The sequence below is a fragment of the Seriola aureovittata genome, chromosome 7 (assembly GCF_021018895.1).
Source record: "Seriola aureovittata isolate HTS-2021-v1 ecotype China chromosome 7, ASM2101889v1, whole genome shotgun sequence".
Lineage (NCBI taxonomy): Eukaryota > Metazoa > Chordata > Actinopteri > Carangiformes > Carangidae > Seriola > Seriola aureovittata.
The window spans coordinates 631,173-653,856 of record NC_079370.1 but is presented as its reverse complement, the minus strand read 5'-3'; the positions used below and the strand labels follow the sequence as shown (position 1 = coordinate 653,856).

At 41.6% G+C, this 22,684-nt stretch overlaps 1 protein-coding gene across 1 annotated transcript in view; it reads left to right on the top strand.

Moving 5' to 3' along the window:
• Positions 1–1,080: 1,080 nt before the first annotated feature.
• Positions 1,081–22,684, top strand: part of pear1 (platelet endothelial aggregation receptor 1) — a 46,779-nt gene continuing 25,175 nt past the window's right edge. The window contains exon 1 of the mRNA XM_056381909.1: positions 1,081–1,295. The gene's annotated coding sequence lies outside the window, so the exon portion shown is untranslated. The remainder of the gene's footprint in view (positions 1,296–22,684) is intronic.

Genomic DNA, 22,684 nt, shown 5'->3' with positions numbered 1-22,684 from the left:
TTATACATTACATCATTATTCATTTAATATCACATCTTCCCTTTAAACATCTCACAGAATAAAGACTTTTTAAAAAAAAAAGTAGATTATTGTTTTCAACATCATTTCATTTTATTTATTAACCAAACATTTCAGTTTTTGTCATATTTTTTCCATAAGTCTGAAACCAGTAGAGCCAGACTCTTGTTGCAAACGCTAACAGCAAGAAAAGTTTTGAAATGTTAGGAGTGATATTTCTGATAGTTAAACTTAGGATTGTGCTCTTTCAGTAACTTTTCTGGCGTTACTATAAAAGTTAAAATGACACTAACGTGATGGCACCCTCTCTCTGTGTGCGCTCACCATGGGGCGGCTCTTCAGCTCCCTATATGTCGCCCACAGGAAACTATTTTATTTCCCTTTCCCTCTGCTCTCGGTTTCCGTTCAGTGAGGATGTTTGCTCCATCAGGCCTCCATCCATGAGTTGTTTATCTGTGTCAACACTCAGCAGGGGGAGGAGGACACCCGTCCTGGACAGGCTGGTTATCATGGCTGACCTACTGTTAGAGCAGAAGCCCATACTGCTGGCTGCAAAGGCCGACTGACAATTATCTCAGACACAGGGAGAAAAAGAACTGTATGGCCCAAAAGTATGTGGACACTCCTGATAAGGATAGGTACATAAATCTATCTATCTATCTATCTATCTATCTATCTATCTATCTATCTATCTATCTATCTATCTATCTATCTATCTATCTATCTATCTATCTATCTATCTATCTATCTATCTATCTATCTATCTATCTATCCATATAGGAATGAAAGGAGCCTTATTTTTCCACCTGCAATAGTCAGACAAATGTTCTTCTGTTTTCCATCAGGTTTATCCCACTGGACTTTTTATCCCCTTAACAATCCTCAACACACAAACACACTCATGCACACGCACTTTGACATCAAGGTCTGCTGAAGACAAAAACAATACTCCCAATTTCCCCCCAGACTTCCCAAAACCTCCTCTCTGCTCCATCCCTCCTTTCTCTCTCTCTCCTCCCTCCCTCCCTCCACCAGTCCCCGTGTTGTCACAGTTTTTCCAGTTTCTTTGGATCCACTTCAGGACCCTCCCCCGTTGGATGCGACTGGTCTCTCTCTGCCTCTTTACACTCTTCTAAATGTTTACACCGATTCAAGGTTTTTCTAAGTGATCGAGCCCTTAAAACAAAAAGGCTTTTTCTTCTCATTTGGTCCATGGAAGTTGGTGTGTAACAACGTTATCAGCGCGACAGTTCACCCGGGAGTTCTTGGCCGGCAAGGTTAGTAAAATGTTGTCAGTGATTTTTTTAAAAACAGAACAATAGCTTTTATGTTTTTTCTGAAAGCTGAGGATTTTTATTATTATTTTTATAACAGTTATGATGACATGTGATCAGTGACCAGATGGACTGATACATTTTGATGTGTACCCTAAGCTTTCACGTACTGTATGGGAATGTGCTGTTATGGAAAGTAACAGTAGTGCAGCATGTACCACGGTCCCTAAAATGGTGAACGATGAGGGCCAATTGCCTATTGACTATATAGGGACTTAAAGTGCAACTGTAGTCTTCTTGTCATCTACTTTTATCGCATTTGTTTTCATTTGCTAAGGAGTTCATTTGAGAAATATGCAAACCATTGCGCAATCTCTAAACATCCCCAAAAAAGGTAAAGGCTCGAAAAGAGGACATTAGTTCTTTCACATAAGTCATTTTTTAAAGATGGTAACTTGCACATGTAGTTGTGAGCAGTGGTTGTGTACTATTACTTACAGTATATGAGTTCAGATCCTATACTGAAGTAAAAGTAGGCTACAGTAAAGTAAAATGTATTCCATCACAAGTAAAGTCCCATATTCAAAACTGTATTTAAACACAGGGGTGGAAAGCAACTGTGCTTATGTACAAACTGAGGTCCTTGCACTTCACTTGACTATTTCTATTTTTATGCGACTTTACCCTGTAATTCAGAATATAGGAAATAAGTGAAATGTTATACATTAAATTGACCAGCTACAACAATAAAATGCTACTGTCATATTAATGCATCTGTAAGAGTAATCCAATAATTTAATCTATTTTAATATAACATTCACGGGGCCATTTTTCATTTACTAACAATGTTTATTAACTTTTACTTGTGATAGTGTTTTTATATTTCAGTATTTCTACTGTTATATAAGTGAAATGTAAGTTTATGGGAAGTCTGGTCCATGACATTATATCATATTTTAGTTGACAAAATTACGTTTTGTATTTAAAATCTTCATTTGCAATGTTAACAACAACTTTAGCTGTCAAATAAATAGAGAGGGTGGGAATACTGAAGAGGATAAAATAGAAATAATCAAGTGAAGTACAAGAACCTCAAAATGAAGTTCAGCACTTGCGTAAATGTGCTAAGTGACATTAAACCAGAGGTTGTGAATAAAAGCATATCAACAAGTGAACAGACTATTATTAGGCAGCATAAAAAAACATAACATCTAGCTCTTATCAGTGAGTGAATTAAACCACATGTTGAAGTGATGACCTGGCATTGTGTTGCCACTTTATGCACTTGCTGTATTTTTCCTGCCTGTTTTTTTGGCATCTGTGGCTCTTGCTTTGAAAACTTCTCCAGCCACTATCAAGACAAGCTGTGCTCCTCTGGCACGCTGATTCATTTCAGAGGAAGTTGCTGGGAGTAGGTCTGCTAATGTTTCCTTAGTACTCTGCCTCCTCCTTCTCCTCGTCTTCTGCCTCTCATGTGTTTGATTTTCATTAAGTCGTTTCGGTCTTAATCCAAGCACCGGATCCAGCTCTTGGTCTGTGTTTTGGGTCACAGATGAGCTCTGACTCAAGCCAGTGAAACGTGGCGGCGATGTTGCTATACCTCATACAACTGAGTGACATCCTGAGTGCGATGCTGTGACTCAATTTTCATGTCAATTGTCAATGAAGTTTATCAAAAGAAGCAGATGGAGGTGGAGTGTTTTTTCCTCTGCAGATGTGCGAGGCCGCTGTGGGGTGTTAATGCCTCTGGGCTCGTTGTGTTGGATATGCAGGAGTGGAGTGTCTCTGATTCATCCAGTGATTGAAGGGGATGCGATAAAGATGCTTTTGTGCGCTCATTTTGACTAACTAACTAACTAACTAACTAACTAACTAACCCTCATTTTGACTGTGATGGATTGTTTTCTTGAGACGGCGCAGGCTGTGATGCTCCAGATGTTAGGAAGCAGAAAAGATCTGCGGAGTGTTTCTACAGTGAGATTTTAGAAACCAACCAGCAGCACCAAATTAGAGACAAACTACTTTACTTAACTATGTTGTTCATGCCCCTTTTTGACACAGCTCTGAAATGATAATGATAAACTGCTGTACATGGAATTACATTGTTTTGGAAAAAACAAACTCCTCATTTCTTTTCCTCGGTGCAGCTGTAAAATCACCCTTTAAATGAAGCATTTTACACGTATGTACTTGTTGTGACCGTGACTTATGAATGAAAGCCTTTTGATTAAGTATGCTCTATTTAACACATAAAAACATCTGTGTGGAAGACAACATATGATTAACTGTCCGGGTAAATCTCAGCCACCTGGTCTGGACTCAGGACATCACATCTGCTCTGGCAACCAAAAAAAATCCCCAGGAAGTCTCTCTGACTGCGGACTGAACTTTCCTTTGTCCTTCTCCAAGTATTCCTAAAGCACCGTGCCATTTTTATATGTGCCATCATTTACATAATATTGTTTTAATGAGTTGAATTCTGTATGTGAAAAGTAACACAACTGTGCCTCCACAAAGAACACCATCTTAGTTCTCCTCATATGAGATCCTCATTAGTGGAAAAATATCCTCTCCTCCTTGAAAATGCGCCTGCCCTCCCCCAGACTGTTTCAGCTATCACTGGTATAATGGTGACCCATTTTTTATTTTTTTTTTGTCTGGTCAAGCAACAAGATCGTCTCTTGTCTGACAGCTGGAGATCTGGCTGAATTACCATCTGTTTGTCCAGGAGAGGATTCAGGCTCAGGCCAGCAACTGGATATGTTTTGGTTGGAGATGAAACTGGCCAGAGACACAAAGAGATGAGGTAGAAATAGAAAAAAAAGGAAACTTGGGTAAGATTCATTAGTGTTAATTTGATCCCCCAGTGCCTGGAGTTGTGTAAAATTTATAGTTATAGCACACAGGGCACCGAGGGTGTCTGCACATTGTCTTTTGAAAGCCACAGCGATTCTTGACATGTTTATACCCAATGGCCACAAACCACTTGTGTGTTGTTGAAGTGAGGTCACAGCCTGACGTCTCTGTATCATCTGTATAAGCTTTGACTTTGTGCTATAGAATTACCTGTGTGGTTTAAAATGGTAGCCAGACTGGCAGTGTGGCTGTATGGATTGGTCTTTCCATCCTCCACCTCTGTCCAGACTGAAATGTCAGTACAACTATTAGTGAATTTCCTAGAAATGTTGTAGAGACATTCACATTCCCCAGAGGATGAATCCTAATGACTTCTCCTCTAGCACCACCATGAGGTTCACATTTGAGCTTTTGAGTGAAATGTCTCAACAACTACTGGATGGGTTGCTGTGAACTTTGGTACAGACATTCATGCTCTCCTCAGGATGAACCGAGTGTGGTTCACTTTTCATCTCGCACCGTCATCAGTTCACAGTTTTAATGTGTCCAATACTTTAGTTTATATTTACCAAATATCTGCAAAGCTAATGACATTCAGTTGCACTTTGTGTCCAGCGCTTCTTAGTAAATGTTAGCATGCTAACAAGCTATGTTAAGATGGCGACCATGGTAAACATTATACCCATTTCAGGTGAGGTTAGCAGCATCAGCAGGTTAGCATTGTCATGGCATGCTGTTGTTGGCATTTATCTCAAAGCACTGCTTTATCAAAGCCTCACACAGACACTGCCATATTTGTTTGTTTCATTTTCTTTTAGTTATCTTGACTCTCGGTCTCAAATATTCATTGTTGCTCTGTTTTCGGCACTTGGCACTCTTTTTTTCTTAGGTTGTCTAATGAATGAGGTTTTCAGACTTATTCATTTAATTTATATAGTGATAAGATAGCATGAGCCAGTGCCTCATAGCATTCATAGCCTAAGCTGTTTTGCAGTGCATGGGCCTCTAAAATACATCAAAACACAATTTATAAACTCTAATGTCAATGACAAATATAAAACAGGATAATTTACTTTGACGTTGACTTTGTGTAAAATGTTGCATAATGTCACTGGAAATTCAGTTTATTCATCCCACAGTCTCATTCTTACACATCATCAACAAAGTTTTTGTTTTGAAAGTTAAGTAGATGTCTTCTCCCCAACCTCTGATTTGATTTAAAAATAGTCCTGATGAAAAAGACAAAGAGCACAGGGAATTCAAAAGAAGGTGACATGGGTTGAATATTCCTACCACGGGCTTATATAAGCCTCTCAACCCCATGTGCTCTGCAGCCGTGCAAATAATTTGGAGCAGATTGGACTGCAGCCCTCCAGCTCGGGTCGCTCGCTCTGCTCTGGCTGTGGAACATGCTCAGTTTCATTGGGCTCTGGTTCAAAATCATAAAAAGCAGAGGTCGAGGGGTTTGGGGCTGGAACAGGAGGTGGAGTCAGCAGCAGCTTGATGGAGCGACCACAGACTACTTGTACTGTGGTGAGGGTCTTTCCTGAAGTTGCTTATGTTGGTGGTTGGTGGGTGGCGTTTGGGCTGGTGGGTGGAGCAGCAGTGGAGACATTGTTCATTAAGATTTCTGGGGCTTTCACTGGTGTCTATGTCTCGCTGTGGTGTCTATGCAGGATGACTGGAACCAAGTGAAACCTGAGATGTAGAATTAGAGGAAATACAGCACCAAATTCAAGGCCCAGAGGGCCTTTCGTGTTTTGTTTCCATCCTGGTGATGAAAAAGGGTTTATATTTATATTGTTGTTTGTTTTTAAAAGTGAAATTGTTTGTGATGATGGAGAGGGGAAGGTTTATTTTGTCAGTTATGAGAAGTGTCATGAGTCTGTCACGCAAGATGAAAGGTTTGCATGTGAAAAACAAATGGCCTTTATGTCATGCTTGGCACCACGCTAGAACGCTTGATGTTTTTCTTGAGCTCACACTCAGATCCACTCCACCAGCTGTTAAGCTATGACTCGAAGTCGTCCATCTTGCATTTTATGAGAGGACTTATTTTCCTTTTTTATGTATTTCATTTTCCAGGCCACTTCTGAAAGACAAACCGAGGCTTAGGAAAGGCAAGATGACAGATTATCACTATTTGTCAGCGTCCCCATTCCTCAAAACAGCACAAGGTCTGTCTGTTAAAAAGGGTTCTTTGTGAAGAAGGACACTGAGAAGCCAAAGGAGATTTGCTTTTTGGAAAATGTGGTAGTAGCGGAGACAGTATAGGTATGATGGCAGCGGTCAAGGACTTTTCCTTTTGCACACCTGACTTTTTTTTTTATTCCCGACTCGCTTCTCTTTGCAAGTCAAAAGGAAGAGAACGTGGAGGTGCAGACCTGGATGTTCATGCAAGATGTTTCCTTTCAGCTTCCTATTGTTTGTCCCAGGTTTTATTCCCCTGGTGCACTGCAGTGATGATGGAAGACAGAGAGGGTGGACCTGTGGAGGAACTCAGATGAAGAGATGACATTATTAGCAGTAGACAGATGAATGTGAACCAGGGAGTTGTAGTCAATTAAAAATTAATGAGAAAAGCATGTTATCTTCAAAGACATTGTCAGCGAAATGCTGACAAGATACTCTGCGGTAAGTTGCTTCTGCAACGTGTTAACAGCTAAATTGCATGCTTGCTCATTAATCGGTAAATAGATGAAACCAATTTACAGCCGGTTTTGAAGAGACAAAAGAAGCCTCACTGTCATAAAATAAAAAAATAAAAATCCTCCATGACTCACAGACGACCTGCTGTGTTTCCTGCTGCTTCTGTTTGCCTCTGGGCATCCACAAGAAGACCAAGTGTTAACAGTTTCCCCTCCACTTGGTTTCCTTGAGTTGTGAACGTCATATTCAAACAAGATGACAGGCGCCTGGACCCCCCCCCCCCCCCCACACACACACCATCGACAGTGTTTGCCCTCCCTCTGTGTTGTTTGCCCAGGATGTCCTGTGTGGTGGCTTATATCTGCCCCCCCAGCCTCCCCCATTTCCTGTTGTGTTGCACAGATATGCAGGTGTCATACCAAAAAGCCCCTAGAGACAAATGTGTCGCACAATATAAATGACCATGCCAGTGTTTTCACTTAACTAGAGCACATTCTGCAGAGCCGACTTTCATCTTTCATTAGCCACACGGACATCCAGCAGAGTGGATTAATGGCACCACCTGTGGGGGCTGAAACTGTTTCAGTCTAGTGGCACTGCTGGGAAAAGCGCGGAGGATCAGCCTAAGTAAAGGAACATCTCGGAGGGTTCACCTTCAGGGTAGCACACGTGGCTCAAGTTTTTGAGTGAAGAAAATAAGGCTTTAACTTCCAGATGCTTGCAGAATGAGGCCCATCTGGAGAGAGGGAGGGAGGAGGAGAGAAGGAGCTTTTGGGGCTATGTGTAAAAAAAAAAAAAGGTGCTCTAAAATGATCACTTTAATAAGTTGCAGGTTTCCACCTTGTCCTCCAGAAAGGCAGCACACCATGTGCCAGTGGTAGGCCTGTAAATCAATGTGGTTTAACTTTTAGGAATTTACTGGCCCAGGCTGGACTTCCTGGAAATATAGATAGTGAAGGAAAGCCAACAGAGATAATAACTGATAACTACTCTGGGGAACTCTATCTGTCTTGGTGGTACTCTGCTGCTGCTGCTGCTGCCGCTGCTTGTGTTTAAGTTTTACTGAGCTTTTCCTGGTTATCTAGGCTACGTCCGTTACAGGAAGGTTTGACCACATGGCACTAATTGAAATGCACAAACGTCTCCCAGTGTGCAGCTCCCACTCTCCCTGCACAACGGCTGAGCCACCCTGCAGGAAGCAACACTCGAGTCTTTGGTAAATCACCCGGGTGTCACATTATTTTTCCACGGACAAGGCAATGGCACTACAGGTTAATCCTAGAGACCAATGGCAGAAAAACATCAGCAGCAGCAGCAGCAGAAAGCGATGGCCACACCAGCTCAAATAGTTTCCAGCTCACTCGCTGTATCGTAGCAGCTGCAAGGAGAAAAAAACCAAAAAAACAAAGCTGCCATCCAGTCACATTAGAAGTGTTGTCTTAATCGAAGCCAGATGTGGCGTGGTTAAAGTCTGTTACTGTAAATTGCTCTCTGTTTCATGCAGCCACGATTTAGAGACTTACATTGAAGCTCTTGCATGGGAACCCTTATCCACAGTATGAAATACGTCGTTCTTTAGCCTTGTCTCACAGTAAAGGATGATGCTTCCTGTGATATAATTCAGACGCTGCAAACATTCAGAGGGATATAATCTTGTCAGTTGTCACCAAACTCCCACGAAGCCCATATTTTATCAAACATATCAATAAAACACTGAATTTCGACCAGTGTTTTTATACAGTAGGGCTTGATTAATATAGAAAAGAAAAACTCTCTGGAACTCTTTGTGACAAAATGAGCTTTCTTATTAAGTGCAGCATCCGTGGGGTTGAAATAAGTTTAGAATTGAGTTTTTCAGACACTAGAGACCATTCAGCTTCTGTGCTCACTGGCAGGCTTTGCCAAAGCAGATGGGGTTTGATTTCACACCTCTCCAACAGAGTTTGGACAGCAGCTCCCCGACCATGAGGGTCAAGACCACAAGAGTAAGCAATCTGCACGCTCCTCAGCCAAAACAAAGGTTGTAATGGAAAGAAAAGAAAGCAGCGTGCCTGCCTGCCTGCCTGCCTGCCTGCCTGCCTGCCTGCCTGCCTGCCTGCCTGTGTGGGTGTGTGTGTCGAGGCACACGGAACAGGCAAGGTCTGTGTGTGCACATCTGTGTTTATGTCGATGTTCGATACTGAGTTTTGTGATGACTTGGCAGTTTTGGCTGCCTGCAGTGCTTCAGCGTTTCCCTTTACTGGCTGCAGTCTGATCGCCTGTTTCCCCTCGTAAGAGACTACAAGTCAAAGAAGTGACTGGAGAACTGCACAAACAGTCATCAACCAGCCTGTGAGGGATAGACTGTAAAGTTTGACAAAGCTGCAATAGATACTGATTGTTTTTGCATATGTCACCACACGTGAAGTACATCCAGATGTGCACAATGCACAGGATGACATCCTAGTCTTTACGAGTCTTTGCACCAATGACAGTCAATAAATATAATGATAGTGTGACTAAGTGATTACTGATCAGCTGAAAAAACTGAAGCCAACAATGCATTAGGATGAAAGTGGGTGAAAACAGGGACTATTTTCAGCTGTGGATTAATACACAATCGCTGCTCTGTTGAGTCTTTATGGCGGCAGGACAGCAGGACATGTGTGTCTAGAAAAATAAACCTTTCCCATGTTCATCACAATGAAGAAACAGGTCAGACAGCGCAATGGTGTGGCTCACTGATGTGTTTTTAATAGTTCTGGACAACAATGGAGCTCTGTGGCACGATAAGCTCTATCAGGGTTTGGCTCCTCAACGCTTCATCTCATCCTATTGTATTTGCACATTTTGCAGATAGAAATATAATAGAAACCCCTCAACCAATAAGAATTACTCCAAGTAGAGTTCCTGATGGTTTAGAGATCGATGAGACCAAAAGCAGAATAAATCAAGTCGAACTGACCTTCTAACTCAATACTTTTTACTTCTTTTTTAATCATTATATTTATATATATATATATATATATATTTATATATATATATTTATATATTTATATATATATATGTGTGTGTGTGTGTGTGTGTGTGTGTGTCATATGATTTTTATGCTTGTTTTGTATACAAATAAAGTTTGATTGACTGTTATGATTGAAGACAGGTACAGCTGCAACATGGACTTTTCCCATCAGTGAAACGTAATGAGTTTTGGGTGTCATCCAGATGAAAACAGCTGTTGATGTAGCTGCACATCAGCTCTACACAACCTCGTTGCAAACAGAGGGTTAAGCATTGATGCAGTGGCGCTTCACAGTATATTATTTGGCAACAAACAGTCAAGTCATTGACCGAGTCAAATCAAAACAAGTATAAGAGAAAGGACTAAAGTGTCCTTACACCAATTCAATAGTTGCTTGTTTGCCTGTTTAATACAATTACTGATGCTTTTCTCTTATCAGAGTTCCTCTGCTCACTAACAGCAACAGTTTGTGGTTGTTGTGAGAGTTCAGTGGAGGTCGTGTCTGTTTTCTAATGCTCGTCTGAAGACTTCAAAGGCTCTTGACCCTGTGGCCTGTTCTGTATATATTGGGGGATCTCCGCGTAATAATAAATATGAATGAATAAGTGTTGGCCTTTGCATAGTTTTATCATTGGAAGATCAGCTAAAGACTATAGCTGCGTTTCCCACAACTTTATGACCCTGAAAGAGGAGGACAGACATCATTTGTTTTTGAGGGGAGATTAGACGAAGAGAAAGACGTTATTATTAAAGAAATGAGTTTGTCATGGTGGGAAAATGAGCATGAGGATGACGCTCTGATGTTTAAAGAGAATTAGGACCAAAACTTCAGAGGGGTCAATGGTAAAATGAAAGGTTGGAGGGCAGACCACATGGTCAGGGGAGTGTCACTGTGCAGCTGCATTTCGACGCATTTTTCATACTGAGGGTTAAAAGAAATTCGTTTCTTGTTCTCAGATGATTTTCTGTCTTTTGTTAAATGTAATATTTTGTGGTTTTCGACTGTTGGTCGGACAAAACCAAACATTTGATGTCATGTTTGGTTTTGGGAAGTTGCGTTCAAAGTTCTTTTACTGTTTTTTACTGTTTTAGAATGAAAATAATCTTTAGTTGCAGCCCTCAAAGGATTGTATTTAATTTTTTACTATTAACTTATTATGTCATCAGGAAGTAAAGCAATATTTCAGTTATGTATCGTGAACTAATACAATGACTCGACTCACTGAGACATTCATTGCAAGAATATGAGGAGTTTCCTGAATGACAGCCGAGGCCGGAGGTTAGATACTAAAACTCAGGAAGAGATGAGGAGAGAGTTTAAGTCTGAATCAACAACGCGTCCGTGAGTCATGCAGAAACAATGGCTGTGGCGAGGTCGATCAAGCGCCACAGCCATTAGAAATATCCTGCGTATAGAATCATTATGGCAGAGATGTTTTCAGATAGTTTGAACATGATGCACTGAGGTTGTAAATTCTTGTGCCATGTGTTGTCGATGTGTTTCTCACTGAAGGACAAATTCAGTTCATTGTATTATTAGACGCGCTGGTGACATGGATTCAGGGACGGCAGCGTTCGGTCGTTTAGTTCTGCACTTTGATTAAGACTGAAATACCTCAACAGAGGTTGAATGGATTGCTATGACATTTTGTACAGACGTTAATCGTTCCCTGCTGATCCTCTGACGTTTCCTGTCAAGTGTTGGGTGGTTTATCATGAAGTTTGTTTTTTCTTTTACACACACATATTCATGTCCCCATCAGGGTGATTTGTAATGACTTTGATGATCCCTTCCCTTTTCATCTTGCACCACCATCCTAATTTTAATTTGTCCAATACTTTGGTTAAAACCCAAGACCTGCAAAACTAATGACATTCCCATCAGCCTCAGCTGGGCTTAGTGTTTAGCGCTTAAAGAATAACTCTGCTATTTTACAACGTGGGTTATTGTTGGCTTGTTGTCTTAGCTTTGGACATTATTTCAGTCATTGCTGAACAAAGTAATTGCTGAGTTCTGGGGACACACACAGTGGAGGTTGCAGCCCAACAGTTTCGCCAGATTGCAGCATCTAAACCACTTTATTTGGAGACAGAACTATAGTCTTAGTTAAAACGATGTCTCTGTGATTCCACATGCTGCGAACTTCTTTAAAACACTACTCGTGTTTCTTATGAGCTGCAGCCCTGTAATGTTGTGGACGGAGAGGTTTTTGGCCTGTGTTCTTGCTGTGAGCGTTTACAATGCAAAGCTGTGTGTTTTGGTCACAGTTTGTGGAAAGGCTGTTCTTTTTTTTGTTTTTTTTTACAAGGACTCTATGTGTCTTTGCACCCGTGTGATCCACAGAGCATTACAGCACATATAATTACAGCACTGTATGGTCATGTCCCTCTGAAACCTCAGCCAGGGCCTCCATTTTGGTTTTTCCACCATTTCACCGACTGAAGTTTGGATAAAAAAAAACCTTCTTTAAAGAGACCAGACGTGGTTTCGATCCAAGGTGTGTGAGTCTGTGCTCTTGTTTGTTCTGCTCCACAGAGGTGAGTTGGTGTATTTATGACAGAGTCTTGGTGTTTAAGTTAGTTTTTGTGGACCCCTCTGCTTTCTCTGACCAATGAAGCCACAGTCATCCTGCCTGTGGTTTGTGTCTGGAGTGTGGAAGACCAGGCGGCAGTTTGCACTGTGGGTCTGCGTACGAGAGCGCACGAGCCTCAAACGTGTCGGAGTAATACAGCGGGGAGAGCAAAGGCCTCCAACTGGCAAAGAGCCCAGCGCGACATAAAAACTAGAGAGTTTCAATGGAAACCACATCAGATCACACACAGCTGCAGAAAGTAAACAGAACAGAAAACAAGGATTATTTATTTGTTTTCTCATCGATGTCCCCAAAGACCTCAATTACAACATTTGTTTTCTTTTATTATATTTAACACACTAAAACTAACTAACGTAACTCACTTACTGAAAACCTGGTCAAAGGCTTCATGTGTGACACTGTCGAGGATCTAAGAACGTGATCGGTTTTTCCCAACAGCACAAATTTGGTTAGAGTGTCTGCTGGGAAGGTTATACTTTGCTAGGTGATGATATATGTTTTTTAAAAGACGGTTCACGTCTCGAATTCTGTTTCTAGCCAGTACTGGCATTTACAGCTGCTCGGTGATGGGGGGGGGGATTGTGCTAAATGAGCAATGTGCATCTTAAAAGGTTAGAAAGGCAAAACCCAAGCCATGCCACCCTCTAAATTTGTTTCTGTGACTTTTGTCTGTCGTGGATCGGTAGGCATTAGTTTGGGTCAGGGGCATCATTAATGGGTGTAGACCTGAACTGCAGGTGACAGGATGAAGTCTTTCTGCACCCGACTGGAGAAACACAGCGCTGTCACATTGCTTCAGGTTTTTCTCGCAGCCGTTTGGAAATCATCGTCTAATTTCACACAAAATCATTTTTTGAATAACTTGTGGTGAAGAGAGACCGTCCCAACGAGCAGAACAACAAACCCAACTGTTTCAACAAATGCTAAAAGTATGCTGCAGTGACGAAGCCCTCCACTGGTGGAAGTGTTTTATCCATCTGGAGCAAAGGAAGAAGTGAGGTGATGGTATGGACTGGGATGGCTCAACAAAATATCACACCCAATTTTCTAAAAGTGACATTTTTGTAATCCATCTAACCTGACCTTAACAGAATATAATTTTAACCAAATGACCTTTCCATAATTGTAAACCCAGCTGTTTCTGACCAAATCTTAAGCACAGTGTCAGATCAGAAGAGGCTTCTGTGTCTGATTCTGATGGGCAGTTACAAACAAGATATTGTGTCATTAAATAGGGAGGACTCACATAGTTTTAGATCTGCAAAGTTGGATTTTACGTGGATGTTCACAAGGTTCATAAGCGGAGAGATGATCGAATCAGAGCTCAGGTCCAATTCAAAACACGTCGTCATGGAAACAGCTCCCCACAGCTCACTGACCGGATCATCTTCCAACTCAGTTGATTCGCAAGGGACGTTTAGCTGACAGAAAACCACAGACTGGGATTTTATAGTGTTATACTGACTCTACTGCTAAAAAACAGCTTGTTTCAATTTCCAGTGTTTTGTGTCCAGTTCAGGTTCTATCAGTGTTGTTGCAGTTCCTGCTGGTTGCAGATAGGAGTCGAGACCGAATCAGCCTTCCTTCGGCTCTGTGTTGAGCTCATGTTGATGTCCTCATATGGTCCAAAACAACAGCGTCGCCACGGTAACCTTATCACTTGTCCATGGGCTCTGCTCTCCATCACCATGGGGACAAAGGCTGTGACATGAGCTCCAGTACCTCCTGACCTCACTCATAAAGACACTCTCCAACATAAACAGGCTCACACGCTCTCTCTCTCTCTCTCTCTCTCTCTCTCTCACACACACACACACACACACACACACACACACACACACAGCACCACTAGAGGAAAAGGTGTGGTCATCGTACACTGCGTCCTCTCGAATCCCTTAAATCGACTTACTTAAGTTAATCTTTTAAATTATTACGTTTTTCTTTGTCGAGGTCCTTGATTGGTTGATTTTTTAATGGTTGCTGTTATGTTTAGATATATGGCTGTAACTAATAATTATCTTAATTATCTGCCTTTTTTTTCTTAACTAATTGATAAATCACTTTGTGTTCTATAAAACACCAGAACACTGTTAAAAATGTTATTTGATGCCTGTTTAGTCTGACCAACATCTAAAGGTTGAATTTACTAAAACTGTCAAGACGAGGAAATGCAGCAAATTGTCTAATAATTGCAGCTTTGCTTGTGTGTATTTATTGTCCTCTTGATGGGGCAATAAAGCGAAGTGAAGGGAAGAGAAGTGATGTTCAAGACTGATAATAAGTCTCAGATCTGCCACCTGCTTCAGGTCCACGACTCTCCACTAGTGTTTGCTTCTCCCTGGAACCTAAATATGATTGAATGTAGTGGGGGACCAGGAATGGGGGACACATATTATACGCTGTTTTTCTCAGTTAAATTAAGTATCCCAGACCACAGTTCCCGAGGCTGCCAAATGAGAGCTGGCTAGATGTTGTTGTAGAGAGGACAAGGAGTTGACATGAGGTGATTTCATTAGTTTTTCCATTGCAGCTCCCCTAATTAACAGAGCTTTAAAATGACTCGAACCCACGGACAGATTGGCAGGCTGCACCGGGCATCTGTCGTTGTATTTAAGAGCCTGTTGGTAAAAAGTCTTTTGTTGAGGAGCATCCAAATTATTTATTCCCATGTTATTACTGGAAACTCTCACAAAAATAGTGCCGCAGATCTGCTGACATAATTGTAAGATACGGCTGCAGAGGACGGGGTCAAATTAAGACAATACAGCTGTCTCAAAAATGAGACAAAAGAAATAAACTTTTCAAAGTGCAAAGGTGTGCAGGGTTTGTTAAAGTCCAAAAGGTCAAAGGTTCAAGATAACTCAGCTCACTTTGCATGGATCTTCAAGATAGCAAACGCTGCAGAACTCACTCAGCGAAAATTCAGGTTTCCAAGATCTGTGCGAGGCTTTCCCCCCCCCTTCCCCCCCCTCCCCCTCCCTCACTAGATCATCCTTTTGTCATGCAACTCCCCCGAGAACTCTCAACTGCCTTTGAGCTGCCAAGAGTTTTCCACTCAAAAGCTTTTTCCAGTGTGGGGGTTCCAGCTTTGTGGCAGAGTACCACCTTTTACTGTATATGATGTCTTTACTGTAAACAGAGTGAAACATGTTGACGTAGGCGTTGTGATTTTTCACGGGACCGTCCCGATAATGTGGTAAAATTAATGAACGGCGTGAAATCTGTGGGTGTGTTTTCCTCGAGTTTAACGTCCCCTCTCACATTACATCTCTGGGTGCGGCGTGTAATGGTTTCTCCAGTGTGTTGTTAAGGGTCTCTGCCCCCCACCCCCCACACACACACACACACACACACACACACACACACACACACACACACACACACACACCAACCAACCAACCACCCACTCAACACGAGGCGCAGCAGTAACTGGAGAGTGTGTGCCAGCCTCACTGCGGTCTAGCAGCCGAACCCGTCCTGCGCATCAAGACGAGAACCCAGATGCAAAGGATTATGGGTCTTATATTCAGTTTACAGTAACTCCGGTTTAATGTGAGGGTGGGATTGGGAGGAGGGGGAGCGGGGACTGTAGCTGCGGTCGGTGTGTCACATTGGAGGACTCTGGCTAATTTATTCCAGTTACTGTCAGTTTCTGCCCTTGAGCAGTTTTATAGATTTGTTATTCTAAGAGCTGAACAGTAAATTTGAGACACAAACCTCTGGCTGGAGTCTCCTGGGGAGGGTATTTTTTTTGATACCCATGTTGATCACAATCAGAGAGTGATCATTTAAATCTCCTTAAGGCTCTGATACACACCGCAACTTTATAGGCCCCATTTTTAAGTGTAATGGTGCACGGCGATGCTTTAATCATGTGCAGTGTGACCATGTTGTTGCCAGGAAACATTTGAGTTGATTTTTTTTGTCCTTTGGTTTCTCTTTGTTTGTCTGTTGCTGGAGGTTTTGCCAGTTTGTAATGTTCACAATTTTGCAGAATACCCTGGTTGCCCATATTTTAATGTCATGGCCCCTTTAAAAGGCCACAGACTCCTGTTGGTTAGATGTTTGTCTGGAGGAGCTCAGCTCAGGGAGATTTTGTGCAGAGTTCACGCTGGGTGGGCAAAGCACTCTGGAGTAAAGCCTGAAACAAGAACAATGATTCTTCACTTCTGTGCTCTTATTGTTTTAATGGCATTATAATAGAGTTTAACCACTCCTTATCCCTCCCTTTGGGAACCTCTGGTTAAGTAAATCAAATCAGCTCAGTTCAGCTGTAAGTTGATGGGTTGGGCAGGCAACTCTTATTTTGAAACTGTCTTCCAATTATGTTATTAAAACTGTAATGAGCAATTCAAGGGATTATGAAAACTCAAAAATGTAAGTCTGTTAACTGCCTTTTAGTTTGTGATTTTTCACCTTTATTTGCATTGCAATGACAAAATCCAGGAAATCGATCCCATGTCTTTATTCATTTCATAAAGAACACCTGTCTTCATTTAAATGGCCGTCCAGTTTCTTGATTTCCTTTCCAAAGTATTCCCAGAAGTGATCTTCTAATGTTTTTTAAAACATTTATAACTGTGTGCATCTTATTTTTCATTATTCAACAGTATTCAGTTTCAGTTTTGTTTTCCATTTAAACCTCAACAGGATAACAAGCTTTCCTCTCCAACCTTGCATCCTTCATTGTTAAGTTAGCCTGTTGTGTGAGTGACCTTATTATGAACCTTTTTACAGCTGACATTAAACTGGAGTGGGAATCTGGTGCTGTTAGAGTTACTTATTACCGGGATAGCATGAAAGAAGCCATAAATTAACCGCAGATTCACACGACTGTGCCACTCAAGAATGCGTTGCACCTGCAGGATCACGTGTCGTAACTCTAAAGCAGAACGTCTGCAAGAAAACCTGCAGTATTTCACCATGCTGCCTCTCTTTGGTAGTCTCACTGGCTTTGGTGGGAGTTTTGAAATACTGCACAGAGTAAAGGCCTTTTATGTTCTTATGTTATATATCTTATAGATGCTGGATTGAATCTGCAACACCAGGACAAGCTCAGAAATGTATTTCTGTCACCTTCACCTTGACATGAATATGAACTTGTATTTAGCAGAACTGTCTCTCTCTCTCCGTAGCTGTCTCTCCCCCTAATATGCTTTCTATTTTATGACTTTCCCCCTGTGACTTTCCCTTGCAGGGTGACTAATATTTTCTATTTCAATTAGCATAGAAATAAACAGAGTCAGAGCTCAGAGGTTCGATGGAGAGGAAACAGGGAAGCAAACAGTTTGATCGGGGCCATGTGCTTTGCTTAAAATGTCACAAAAATGTAATAAAGGACCTTTTTCTACGGAACCTGTTATTAGTTTTAATTCAACTCAAGGGGATAAAATAAAGTCACTTTAAAGTATAAGTTGTATCAATTTTGGTATTTTTATGGGGCTAATCAAAGGAGTTGGCGGTTCAATCCCCAGCTCCTCCAGTCCACATGTTGAGGTGTCCTCGGGCAAAACACTGAACCTCAAATTGCTCTCGATGATCAGGCTGTGGCACTTTGGATGGTAGCTCTCTGCTATTGTTGTGTGTGTGTAGCTGAATGAAAAAGAAATTATAAATTGCTTTGGATAAAATTGAAATAGCCAGACTCCTCAGTCATGGTTCATGCAAGAAGTTGCTGTTGCAACTGGTTTCATTTTGTGTTCATAGATTTACAGCTGTAATTGTTGATATCCTGATTGAGTAACATGATTCTCATGTCACTGTCAATATGATGCTCGAGCCAGCAAGGCAAGGTTATTTATATATCACCACTGAAAACCAAGGCAGGTCAAGGTGCTTTACAGAGGCATAGATTCATTAAAAACATTAAAGATAAGACATTAAGAAAACATGATACACAATAAAAACAGAAACAAATGCAAAAAAAAACAAACAAGCAAATAAATAGTTGCAGATTATAAGGGACGTCATGCAGGTAATTTACTGGTTAGTTGCAGAACAACAATAATATCTGAAGTTTGATTTAAATGAGATGATAGTTTTAGCAGTGGGTTAGTTTAGTTTAGTACAAGGCAACAAGGAAAAGCTCCGCACATAACCCGCCGAGAAAAACCACAACATGTTGTTTTACGCTTGTTTTTTAAATCTTTGAGATATGATGTGTTAATCAGTAACCTCCAGGCAGAGAACAGGTTGTTGTTGCTTCATGCTTTTGATTATAGAGAAGGAGATCTCTCTGCATGGGGAGAGAGTCGCCGTCCTGACTGTTTAACTAATACAAACATGCAGTCCGATGGGAATACTCATCTGTCAAGATAATGGCTCTCTTGCATGAAATTGAATGAAAATAATTTTTTAGTTGTCAGCACTTACACGTCCTGAAGGGCCCGTGATTGAAACGGAATATGGTAATAACATGGGTACGAATGTCTAGCGAGATTAATATAAAACCAGTGCATCTGTTTCCATTTGGGCTTTGTTTTCACTGAAGCCCCTGTGCGGTTCTGGAAAGAGCATTGCGGGGCTCTTAAACAGCTCGCAGCATTCCTCAGTACGATGCGTGTACGCGTGGGCCGCTGCTCTGGGCCTCGACAGTATGAGTCAATAGAAGCCTAGTGAATTAGCAAAATGTCCTCAGACACTAAAAATAGTTTCTCTCTGAACTTCTTTCAGCGTATGGGACTCATTTGATGTGTGTGTGTGTGTAATGACTGCAGAACATGAAAACACAAGATGAGTCCATGAAAGAGTTACAGAGTAGAGTGTGTATGTGCATGCATTAAATGTGTGTGTATGAGTTCATGCACTGGCACAAACGCCTGTGTGTGTGTGTGTGTGTGTGTGTGCGTGTGTGTGGCATTATGCCTATTTTCTATTGGTTTATAGAGCCACATGAAAGTCTCACTGAGCTGGATGAGATTGTCTGTTTTTTTCATTACAAACACGACCAAAAATATGTTGGAGCAACCTCTACTATTGTGGTTTTTTACTGATCTGGGTCCAGACTGTACCTCTTTGACCGGCGGATGTGAACTGTGGGAGTGTGCATACATTACTGCCAGTTCCCTGTTCGCTAGACACATCAAACCTGAACGGAGGAGCTGTTGAGATGCATCATGCTACTTTGTGAAACTTGTGAAAAGGTTCAGAGCTGCAGAGCTGGAAAACACTGAGAGGAAAAGATGATGGCTCACGGCTGGATGTAACGGAGCAGAGGGTTATTATATGAGGAGGAGGAAGAATCAGTCAACAGGCGATGTGGAGTTTCATGTAAAGCTCCAGTTTTAGGCGACCTGTCCTTCTCTATTGCACTAAAAAGCAGGGTTGCCTCCTTGGAGAGTCCAGTTCACCGATGATGATGTTACCACCTGGAGCTCCAGTAGCTCTACCTGCCCCCCCCCCTCCCCCCTCCCACTGTAGGTGACGCAAACATACAATGCAAACAGCAGCTGAGCTCGACTTCAAAACAACTCCGTCTACACTCATTAAGCTCTCTTTCTCAGCATTTAAGAATTCCCATGTGGTTTGAAGCCTTTCTCTAATGAAACACAATTAAAATGAAAAGAAGGTAATGAAAAATATTTACCCCCAGTCCAATGAAGTGGCTGGTGAAGCTGGTGACTCCTCTTAATAAAAGCCATATGCCTGCTCTCATAAAGCTCTGTTTTTGTGGCACAGATTTCTTAGGCGTTAGTGTTTGTGCCAGCGAGTGAATTAACTCCTGATGGTGGGGAGGAGAGTAGTAAGAGGCACTTTATCAGAAGCAGAAGATCCGAGCACTTACACTGATTTATGCCGCAGTCCTCGCCATGCCAAATCTCCAGCGGCGATAACCAGCCACTGGACAGAGTTAATGTCGACGTAAATCTGTTGAATGAGATCCTGATTGATTGTAGAGGTGTTTACAGCGGGCAGCGTCTAAAAACTCATCAAACAATGCTCATTCTGAAGTGTAGTTTCCTCCAAAGAACCAAAAAGAAGACATACAGCACGTGAAGTTGCACTGAATTGAACTGCTGACCGACAGTGTTAGAGTGATGCATTATTCACCAAGCCACAGGCAAATCTTTTTCTCATCTCAGGAAACTTCCCAAAATGTTCCCAAGTACATTGACTTAAAATGCAAATATGTGCAAGAAGAGTGAGAGAAATGTGTTTCTCCACCACAAAGAGATGACATGAAGGAGACAGGAATAGAAAGTAGTTTAACAGTGAAATTAATCAATGGATTCTACTGCCAGAAAGCAGGCTCTAATTTCCAAATGATAGATTTTTGTTTTTACTAATTTAGTTTTGTGCTTATCTCACTTAGCCTTGCCTCAGATCCAAGTCCTACCGAAGGTCTAGTTGCCTAAACTTAACAATAACCATTTTATGTGATGACAGTCACACAACTCAGAAGAGCCATGCTCGTTTTCTTTTTCAAAGGCAAATCTTTTTTTGTCCCAAAAGACCCTTTTCCTAAAATGGCCACAGTTTCTTAAAATATAAATATGTGCATTGAAAGTGAAAGAAATGTTTCTCCACCACAAACATGACATGAAGGAGTCAGGGCGGGAAACAGGATGCAGTTTGACAGTAGAGCGAGGGAGTGGAAACTACTGCCAACAACCAGGGTCAAACTTACAAATCATATCATTTTTTTAGTTTATCTTAACTCACCCGTGACCAAAATCTTACCCCATTTCATATCAAAGTTATAGCAGTATAAATTTAAAGCGGCTTCAATCCGTTTTTTTAGCCATGGATGGTTTGGCGTGGCACTTTGTACAAGTACTCACGTCCCCTTCAAGATTTATCGTAATAACTTTGGAGATCTCCTGCCTTTTCCTAAAAATGTGATTTTCTCCTGTATACTTTGCTTTATGATCAGATTCCTGCAAAACTAATGGCATTCCCATCATTCAGCTGTGCTTCGATGCTCATTAGCAAAAACTGACATTGTAATATAAGCATGCTGATGTTAGCATTTAGCTCAAAACACCGTTTAGTTCATGTTACTCACCCATGACCAAAATCTTACCCTGTTAACTGTTATTGCAGAACTTTGGTAAAGTTTTAGTTGCCTAAACTTAACTTTTCCCATGTGATGTTAGTCAAGTGACAGCAACCAAACTAATCTACAAATACACGTCAATACACAGTCTGAAATCTCATGAAATGAGATCCGAGATGTTTTTTACGTTTACAGTCACTTGACCAAATGAAGATAATGTGGATCCGTGGCTGCGATGTCACTGTTCCAACATGTCACTTATCTCCCCAAGGCCACATGTAGACATGAGCAGCTGTGGTGCAGTTATTCTGTCAGAGGGGACTTGTTGAGAAAACAGTGGAGAACAGGCTTGACCGATCCTATGTCAACACGATGTCCCTGTTTTCTAGAAAATGTCGTTACATTCCCACGATGCTTTTAGCAGAAGGCTCACACCACTGCTCTGCTGAACTGCTGTTCATTTCCATGGGATATTTTTAAGGGGAAAAAGAGGAAAAAAAAAAAAAAGGCTCCCTCTTGCTCCCTGAGAGCCTAACAGGGTCCCCACGCCGAGACGCTCTCTGGGGCCGATGCACTGATTGGATCCAGATGCTGCTGGAGTGTGGATGGGGACAGCAGACGAGCGTGAAGCTGCACTGCTGCACTGATTGATAGGGGTCAGGATGTAGTTGGGATGAATCCCCCCCACCTTTCATTTTATTTCTTTCTTATGCTCTTACTCTACTCCATCCATCCTGTCGGGTTTCCTCCTGATGCCTGTGTTTTATGTACTCTGTTGAGACGGTGTGGAGCTCCACGGGGAGCTGACAGCGCTGCGCTTCCAGCCTGGCTCTCTGCCTCACCTCTGCTGAGCGTTTAATGAACTCTTTTACAGTCAGAGGCTAAATCCTAGCCACAATTTATAGGTACCGAGAACCAGTTTTCAATGAATCCTTCTATCCGCCACAGTGTGAAACATTAATTATAGTAAATGAAAAACAAACAATGAATGCAAATCTCTTGTTGAGAGTGGGGATAAAACTTTTGTTTTTTTACTTTTTCCATCTGTGTGTGCAACTTTTTCCACTGTGTGTTTCCCTTGCAGAGTTCTGCAAAGTTATTGCTGTGTTTCAAGGCCGCTCAGATTTGTCACTCAGTAAAAAAAAACCTACAAAAATATATTACTTTTGCACGGATTTTTGTTTTTAGTTGATATACGTGAGCGTTTACAGGAGGTAAACAGCAATCCAACTGAACAACCTCACAAATGACTTCAGTGTTAAAACATCCCCTCTTTAACAAAACAGTGTGATCTTAAACA